This window comes from Oryza glaberrima, chromosome 9, assembly GCF_000147395.1.
Source record: "Oryza glaberrima chromosome 9, OglaRS2, whole genome shotgun sequence".
Classification (NCBI taxonomy): domain Eukaryota; kingdom Viridiplantae; phylum Streptophyta; class Magnoliopsida; order Poales; family Poaceae; genus Oryza; species Oryza glaberrima.
Window position 1 is genome coordinate 4698582 of NC_068334.1, and position 10253 is coordinate 4708834.

General features: G+C 39.7%; 1 long non-coding RNA gene across 2 annotated transcripts; it reads right to left on the minus strand.

Moving 5' to 3' along the window:
• Window positions 1-339: 339 nt before the first annotated feature.
• Window positions 340-4139, minus strand: LOC127785026 (uncharacterized). 2 transcript variants are annotated; one of them, XR_008019651.1, is made up of 5 exons: window positions 3464-4139; window positions 3163-3279; window positions 2422-2499; window positions 1796-1871; window positions 340-1171 (listed from the first exon to the last, which is right to left on the minus strand). It is a non-coding gene; the product is annotated as an uncharacterized LOC127785026 (long non-coding RNA). The 2 variants fall into 2 exon arrangements; XR_008019650.1 differs by having other exon boundaries at window positions 3163-4139.
• Between the last annotated feature and the right edge of the window lie 6114 nt (window positions 4140-10253).

Genomic DNA, 10253 nt, shown 5'->3' on the forward strand with positions numbered 1-10253 from the left:
CAATAGTTTTGAAACCAGATATGATTTTGAAAAAGAATATATAATATGACTGTTTGGTGAAAAGAAACTGCGCTACATCATATATGGAAGCACACGCAAGAAAATAAAGTAAAAGAAAAGACTGATTATACTATCTGCTTACTGCATGGGTCAAAAGATGACCTCAAGCCTAGAGTTACACTTATCTTTAGAAAAAAAACAAAAACAAAAACTCCTAATTTGATTTAAAATCATTCACATCAGTGAATCCCAAAAAGGAAACGACAAACATGCCCCATGAGAGTTATCTAGATATTCAAAAGCAGATAGCACACCACAGATATTCAGTTTTGTTCCATTAGCAGATTGTTACATATATAATCTTCAGACTGGCGGACCATATTAATAACAAAGCACATAGTTACCTATTTAACACATTCTGCGTACTGCTTTCAATTCACATACTCTATACAATACAAACCAGAAAAATAGTAATAAACATGACATGTGGTCAATGGTCTAACTTCTACACCTACTGAAAGGTTGAATCTAAGGCAAATACATGATCAACACAGGAGACATTGGATTTGTACCCTTATGTAGTGCTCCACAGCTAGCTTCTGCATGATGAAGTGATGATGGGGATTGGTAGCGCTATAATCAGATACTTGATATGCATAGAGAGATGTGGAATACGTATTGAGAGAGTTCAACTATTAAAATTAGTAGTGACACTACATTGGAATTCAGAGAGTTGTAGACACTCAAATTAGATCAGCTGCAAAAGCCACTCCTGCTAATCTTGTAGGGCCCTTGGCTATTTCCTAACCAAAAGGCATGTAGTAGTTAATAAGTCTATCACCTCTGAACCAACAAAAACTTAGTCTAAAAAAGCACTAACAGCAGGTTAACCTCCTCCAACTAAACTACATTCCATTCGCTTTCCTGTTCCAATATAGGAAGATGACCCCATTGACCTTGGAAACAAAAGGGAGAAAGAGAATATTACTTACAAAGCCAATTAAATCCTTTATGTGAAATTGCGAAGGTTTTTCTGCTCAATAGCGTGGCATTATGCCTGAATCTATATAGAAAAAAATCAAATGGGTTACACAAACCACACGATAGAGGGGAGAAGGAGGGAAGTAGACTGAAGGGGGGAGCGAATGGCGAAGGTAGACAGGGCGTCGTCCTGTAAACCACAGAAGTTTATAATATCGTTCACTTTCAGAACATTGTCTCACAGTTAGTGTTCTAGAATAGTACTAAACGTAGTTGCCTTAATTGAGGTAAAAAAGGACATGTTAAGTGTGATAAGGCTGGAGAAACCTTAACATTTGAAGTAACAACTATGCATATCAAGTACAGACTGTACAGTGTAAGATTATGTGAACATGTCCAAATTATTTCCTTTCTTACATAGGATTATTTTGATGTGCATTGGACCAGAAGGTTGTTAAAACCACCTTTATAAAATACTTTCCTTGGTCACAATACTAATCTTAAAAGACCATATAGCTAAAATATGCATAGATGATAGACCTAGAGTTGAATTGGCAGCCACCAATGTCTTTCATGGGATTCCACCCAAGGAAAGAGTGGAAGCTCAAATCCACATTCAGATTGGGAAAAGGATCCATCTCAAATAAACATATCCACAATGTCTGTGAACAGGGCTAAAACATATAGCAGTAAGCTCAAAACGCAGAGTTAGTTAAAAGCATGAACATTTTTGTTAATTTTGGTAATGTAATAAGAAAACATTAAACCAAGAGTTAAAAGAAAGTTAAGTAGATGAAGAAGCATGTGCACTCACCTTTAATTGAGCACTGGAAGGGATTTCGCATCCGGGATGTTTATTGTCCTAGTAGCCCAAACCCCTTCGAATGGGCCTGAGATGAGCAAAAAGATAGTATATAGTTGAAACTTTTCTGTGTTTGCCTCACTCATTAAACACTATCAAATAGCACTCTCTCTTTGGCCACTGCCTACAGACCACAATGTTCCATCGATCATGTATAAATCATGGCTATTGATACATATATCAGTTGGCCCCACACACATATGACGTAAGACTATTTTTTGAGAGAAAAAATGCACATATTAGATTGGAAAGAAAAATACTTCCTCCGTTTCACAATGTAAGTTATTCTAACATTTCCCATATTCATATTGTTGTTAATTAATCTAGATAGATATATATGTCTAGATTCATTAACATCAATATAAATGTAGGAAATGCTACAATGACTTACATTGTGAAATGGAGGGAGTAATATTTATCCATGCCTCGCCATCCACATATCTTTGAAGGGAAAAAATGAAAGAAAAAAAGCTTCAATAAAAATAAATGGACAGTGGACAGCCCACCTCGTCCTCTTTCACTAAGTTGTGTAAAATCAGATCCAGGAGAGTTTTTTTAGTAACTTCTAAATTTAATACCTGAGTCATTATAGGTAGCAGGGGCCTGGTTCAACTCTGATAAAGCACTTTCAGCTTGCTGCAGATTAACATCACAAGCTGTAATAAAAGTACATAATAATTATACTTACAGAAAATATAATGTAAAGAAACTTTCAGTCAACAGAAACTGAAGCTGAGAGCATCGGACCATTGGATCATATTATTCGAACTCATAATCGTTACAGTGATGCCACCTAAGTATGTGCATGTTCATTATTATCTAAAAAAAGTATTTGCATGTTTCTTGGTAGCTCCAAATTTGATTTGGCTGCACTACAAGTACAAATTTCAAATTTGAACTATTTGGTGATATCACAACGATTCCCTACCAAGAGAGAGTGAATCTATAGTTAATTAAATAGGGTTTCAAAAAGGTGTTTGGACAAAATCAGTGTCCTCGGTCATCAATAAAATATAAAGACAAGCGATGAGAATCGCATTTGCAATGGCAGCTTAAAAGACAAAATTAGTACAGTAGATCTCCCAGAGGACTACCATCATATAGAATGGAATAAGCAAAATAGATTGAACAACTCAAGTATCTATCACAATTTAAGTAATGAATAGGTTCAAGTCTCGGTTATCCACTAAATTTACCAAGGAAACCAACTTTTTTCAACTTAGGAATTCATAAAGCAGGAAATGCTCGGAACAAATGTAGTTGCACGCAGTTTAACTCGATCAATATAAGAATATATAAGAATTAATTAAGGCTCTCACAGTTCTTCTGAAGCTGAGCTTCCTTTTTCTTAGCATATGTCTTCCTATATCACGTTGTCTTCTAAACGTGACTGCAGTTAAATAAGTAACGCAGTATTGCCAACTTGCCAAGTATACCTGTTCAAATATGTATGAATATTTAAGAAAAAAAAGTAAGGCAGTCAATTAGTAAATCGTTGTCCTCTACATATTTGTCAGAAAATTAGTCAATACCTACTCTAGTTGACCACTACATATATAGATTACACATTAGCATCCGTTGAAGTCTGTCAGTAACGTAAATGCATTTGCTAGAGTTGACCTTTATTTGAAGATAAAGTTGTTTGATGAATATCTCATGTACATGTTCTTCCACATGAATTTGGTATCCATGGAGCACTGGAGCTGAGGCGTGCTGCAGCTGTCAGGCGTCCACAGATCGAACAGGGCCGATGCATATGGCGCAAAAGGGTTGTGGTCCACCTCGGCGCCGGCGGGGAGGAGAGTCGTAGACCAGCGTGCGTGCACCGCAGCGGGTTCGGCGGAAGGGCAGACCACCCAGGCGCCATTGAGGACAACCCTGGGAGGGGCCCCGGCTGAATGGGGAACCACCACGGTGGCGGCAGGGAACGACCTCGGCGCCATCGGGAGAAGTCCCGGGCTCTGGTCCGGCGGTGGAGCCCGGCGGCGGTGGCCATAGGGGGACACGTGAGGAGGCGCAGATCGGTGGAGTGCCGCGGCGGCGGGGACTCGTGAGGACGTCAGTGAGGGGCTGGTCCGGCAGTGGAGTGCGGCAGCGGCGGGGACTCGTGAGGAGGCGTGGGGCGAGGAGGAGCGAGGCAGCGAGTAGCACGCGGCGAAGAAAGAGAGAAGGCTGGCGGTAGGATATGTGCAGCGACGTTGGAGGAGCGGTTCATCGTGCGGATGATGGCGGCGGCCGGCGGGGTTAGTGCGGAGGATTTTGCGGCGGCGGGGTTATCGCGCTGACGAATTCTGCGGTAGCAGGGATTTCGCTCCGCGTGTCCACGTGTGGGCCGGGGGTTTTCCGTGAATTCACCGTAGGATTGCTGCGAATGCGAATGGACGGTAGGGATTCATCCGGATGATTTGGCCTGTAGGATTGGAGGGGGCAACTCCTCCTTTTTATATTAGTATAGATATAATTACTTAATTAGCGGCGCAAGGAATGCATGACAAATTATGCTATTTTACCATACAGGCCGAATTATGTTAAGGAGAAAGTTAAGAACTGAAGAGTCTATTTGCAAAGGTACGTTGCTTGCTGAACGAATTAATAACCTGCCGATCCGTGCATGCCAAGTCAACAACTCCTGGATCAACAGAGCAGCTACGTCTTAAAATTTTGTTTTTTCCCCTCTTGCTGCCCCTAGGGGGATCTTGGGATCCTTGTAACCTGAATGTTATAAAAACTCTATCTCTTTCCTTCCTGAAATGAAATCGGCAGAGCTCCTACCCTTACCCCTCCAAAAAACAACGTAACCTGAATGTTATAAAAACAATGTACAACAATGTGTAACCTGGATGTAACCTGGATGTTATAAAAACAATGTGTAGGTTACAAGGATGTGTTATACATTGTGTAAAATATCTGGATGTAACCTACACATTGTGTTATAAACAAACATCCAGGGCAACAAACAATGTGTAACCTGAATGTTATAAAAACTCTATCTCTATCTCAGTAGGCTAGAACACATTGTATATGTGTCGAGCAACTTTGCATGATAAGTATTGAAAAGCTATATACAACTAGTTGAGCGTCCGTGCGTTGCAACGGAAAACAAATATAGTCAACCCCAAATCATATCGGGTAAGAAGATGTTAAATAATCATTGAATGCTAATTGAAACGAAAACTTAATATAGCAAAAATACAGTTATATCACAATCTTGTAAGGAAAAAAAAACATGCATCAATTCCAATTTTGTATGGAGTTGGAAACATGACTTTGCCTTAATTGATTTGGCCCAATCTTGTATCTCTTTGGAAAGAGGCATGTTGTTGTGGAGCACCTTCACCTAAAATAAGATGTTTGTTTGTTTTTACACTGCCATTTCAAGTGTCTCTGAATCCTCAACCCACCTTGAACATATATTACGATAATTAAATAATGCGCCTCCAATGCTAATACCAGTATTTAGACTAAGCTAAAAAGCCTAACTGCAACATGCATGAACAACTCACAGGATAAGGCTAATGCACCATGAAACTCAGAATAAAAACCAATTTGCTGATCTTGAAATAACTGTGTCAATTTCTTTTCTCCCTTGCACATCACTACAACAGCCATGGAGTAGGGTTAGGCATTACTCCATATCACTTCAACGTGTATAATTGTATAAATATAACAACGCATATGCCAACATACTTAATTAAAAGGGAGGTACAAGCCTCCAATTTACCACAATCAGTGACTCAGTGAAGAACCTGTGCGTTGCAATGGAAAAATAATTTACACCAATACAACTCATATGTGTAAATGGTGCAAAATAACTTACATCATAATAAGCGCATTCACCATATAACACTACAAAAACATTATATAAAGACACTTTTGTAGAGGCATTTTGCAAATTGCATCTAAGATCAGGAGTTTTATAGCGTAGAGACACTTTATAGAGGCACTTTCAAAATTGTCTAGAAAATTTTTACTCTAGAGACACTTTAGAAATATTTTCAACACATTTTATTAGATTTTATCTTGTAGAGGCATTCTTTCGGCACTTTAAAATGTGTCTAACATGTAAAGACATTTGCTTGAGACACTTTAAACTCTGTAGAGACACTTCTTACAATAATAGTATATTGAATGGCTAAATATAAGTAACTTAAGCATAAACATATACAATGAATGACATGGGGTTGAGTTGGTTAGTGACTTGAAGATAAGAATGTTTTGTTCGAGAGATCATGAGTTCAAGGATTGGCAAAAACAAGAGAAAATATTTTATTCTCATTTTTACATTGGTTTCATATGGTTGTGGTACAATTTAATGTATGTAGAAAATGCCTCTACCACCTTATAGACATTTTATAAAATGCCTTTTCGTTTGTAGAGACAATTCACCATAAGGCACTTATTAGACATTTTTTAAAATGCCTCTATAGTATTGTAAAGGCATTTGAAAAGTGTCTCTATAGTACTAGAAAAATGTCTCTAGAAAACATTTTTCTTGTAGTTCCACAATATGATTACAACTCCATTGCATAGACACATAGAAGCTTCATGAAATCACAGGCACATTATGCCTATGAGCAGATATGGTGATGCCATGAACCTCGCAAAAGATGTTCAAAGTGCTAAAAACAATCATCTAGCAAGCATGCTAGCTAGAAGTATCCTAGGCACATGATTTGCATCTACTTCTAGCAAGCATCCTTGCTATGAATATCCTAGCCAAAAGGTTTGCACATGCTTCCTTCACACATCTAATTCCACCACATGAGATCTGCCACTTCTAGCAAACATCTAGTTGAAGAGAGAGGGAGAGAGACGGAGAGCCCCTTCACCGACAACTTCATGGGCGAGTGGCTGCTATTGATTTGGCGCCTTGGGGCGGCGCGGCAGTGGCGGGGATGTGGCGCATGGCGGGGGAGCAGTTTGGGGGTGGCTCTGCCTCCTTTGCGGGGGAGGGGCGGCGGTGGCAGCTTACGCACGCGCGCGCAAGAGGGAGAGAGACAGAGAGGGGAGAAGGCGTGTTTTGCACTATTGGGTGGGGAACGATCTACCTCGGCAGGCATTTGAATCCGGGTTGAGATGTGGGCAGCCCCTTCACCGACAATACTGTGGGAATAGAAATCACAATTGAGAACGTTTTAAGGAGTATAGATATCGAGGAATTGATTGAATATATGATATGTGTTATAAGAAAACTATTTTTTAGGTACATAAGGCCTTTTCATGACACTGGTTGTCTACCATGAAGTTGATTAGGCCATCAATTCAATGTACAATGACGTTCACAAGTGGCATATATACAATAATTAAACCAAATTATTTGTTCTTTCAACTTCTCATATTATTTATACCATCCACACACATGCAGAAACTAGATCATTTATAGCATACATCCTCTTGAACTCCTAAAAAAAAGAAAAACAAAAAAAAAACTCTACCTAAGATCTCACCAGAGAACTTGAAATTTCAACTGAAATTAATATGTTGAAACACACATGACATGTTAGGAATTATTTTAACATTGGGACACTGTTAACTCACTTCACAGATTGTAAAATCCATACAAATGTTTCAATTAACCTTGCAAATCTCATTTTTCTCAATAAACAATTCATAATAGGGTTCATGCATATACTGGATCTGATCACATGGCACATCACAAATGCAGTGAGTACGTATATGAAAACCACAACTTCGCCATCTAAAATAACTAAAATTCAGTTCTCCAGACGTGTGTGACGAAGGAGAAACAATGAAACAACAACAGTAAGAAAACTTACAACCTGTTTTGATCTCATTAATTATTATGTGTATGTATGAACTCCCTAGAATAGACCACTGAAATTTTCGTGAGAGGTAGCTATATGCCTCTATGTATATGCATACCCAAACCCCCGGTTTTGATTTATCTCCGATACACACATCCATAGGGATTACAATATATATCTACATCTGGCAGCATTGACCTGATGATTCGACCATGTATGGAGGATATTGATATGGCGGATAAATAATATTGGGACAAAGATTTTTGCACTCTTCTTCCATCTTCTTCCTATCCTTCTCCTCCTTCTCCTTCTTCTCATCAACCTGAGTGACCGTGTCGATAATGACATAGGTATGCGGCATCTTCTTCCTAAGCACTGTGGTCAGATCCGTAACATCCATTCTATCATTACCCACCACTGTAACCTTACCTTTCTCCATATCAGCCGTGATGGACAAGATTCCTGCATTCAAAGACCATGAGATGATGCCTTTTTAAAACTGACTAATGTTCATTCACAAAGACTAATTAATATTACAATGGAGATTACGCACATTAGCAGCTTATTTATTTAGGCAATATGTTATCTCAAATATTTCATAGTTATCTCTCAGAAAAGACTAAATTAACTCACCTTCATCAACAGTTTAATTTATAGTTAGCAGGTTAAGTAGTGTGAAAACAGTACAAAATCAAAACAAATGTATATATATGATGCATGGTATAGTACAAGGATGTGATTGAGGTATTACCACATTGTTTAGATATTATTTGCATAACTTTGGACTTCTTCTTCTCATCAACCATTGGCACCTTTATCTCCACCTTTTGCTATAGCCACATGAAAATTAATTAACTAACTAATTAATTAAATATAAGAATGCTGCTTTATAGCATGATTAAACTGTTACATTTATATGCATATATTCAACATGACATGTGCTCATTTTTTTCTTCTTTTAGATCTATATGTAAAAATAGTGAATTATGAGGTAATAAGGACTGAAGGATAATGTGTGCCTTAAATTTTGGAATGTTGATGGAACTAGTGGATATTTCTCATAATTTTTTTGATAGAGACTATTAGAATGTGAGGTACCTCCTCAAGGACTAAAAACATCAAAGTTGGGAAAATTAACAATAAGCTCAACTGCAGTGTTAAATTTTATAGGGTGAGGACCATGGTGGCAAAAGTTGTCCATGTCAAATTGATGCGATCCATTATTTGCTTATGATGTCTCCCTTACATGTGAGGCCTAAAGTCATGAACAGACAAGGGGGAAAAATATAAGGGATCGGGTCACCACTTTGAGCAGCAAATAAGGCAATTGACAAGGGAAAGGAGTTAGCAAAACTTGAAGGATTTTATCCTTCTTTCTTACGTCAACTTTTCAGTATTTGGTTGGTATCCACAATTTTTGCCACTTTTGGTATGCAAGTTTGATTCATTTAGGCTTGCTCACTTCAAAACAAAACTCTTCCAAAATTTGCCACATGTGCACATATGGCTTTAGTTCAAAGGTTCCCTCACCATGCATGGTTTTATTTATATATTGGAGGGAGGGGGAGCACTATATTTGTAGATGTGAGGGAAAGAATTGGCTATAAAGATCAATAGGCAAGGGTTTACAGATGATGGCAATGGTTGTGATGGATGAATTATAGCTTGGTGTACAAACAGGCAAAAGCAATATAATTGGATCCATTCTTTATAGATGAAATGCATAAGAATGTTTAGAGATGATGGAGTTAATTATAGATCATATGAATTAGATATTATATATTATAAATTTACTATGTCTCGGACTGAGTCGTCTAAGCAATACTGATGTTGTTGGAATTAATGGATGGGCCTTAGCCCACTCGAAGATTAATTCTTTCGAAAATCACAAAAGCCCACCTCATGAGATGGCATGCATGTGGAGTTTAGTACCACCTTGCTTATTCTAGGAGAGGGGGACCTCTTTAAAAGCGAGGATGCCCTCTTAGCCACTTGAAGCATGTGTGGTGGAGAGAAGAGGGGGAGCACGCGCACGCTCGCTCGCTTGGCCTGCAGGGCAGGCGGCGCGCGTGCACGACGTACGCGTCGAATGGTCCGCAAAATTGGCTCCTCACCCTTGCGCAGATGCAGCCTCCTTTTGCAGTTTTGTTTTGCTGCGGAAAATTCGGATTTGTTTTGTTTTGGAAACATTCCGGAAAAATTCGGTGCGTGAAAACGGCGTGGAGTCCGGATAAGTTACGCGCGACTTATCCGGTTCGGTTACGCGGAGTGGAGATCGTGCGGGCGCCCTGATCAAGCGACCTATCTCTATATAAACAGAGCCGCCGCCTTCATGCAACACACGTGAAATTAATCTAGGGTTTGCCTCCTACTCTGTGCTGCGCCGTCGCTCGTAGACTACTCTATCCCGCTCGCCGGCGTGCACCGGCGATCGGGAGAGTAGGTCTCCGGAACCTCTGCCTTCGACGTCCTGCACCGGGAGAAGGCGGCAATAAGGTTTTTGGGATGCGCTTCGCGCGACTGCTCCATGTTCGTCCGCGACGGCTCGCCTTCCTCTCCGTTCGCGTGCTGCGCGCCTTCGTCGACGCCTGCAACCGCGAGTAGTTCCTGCCGAGCAACCGGTCTTTCCGCCACCTCGGTACGTG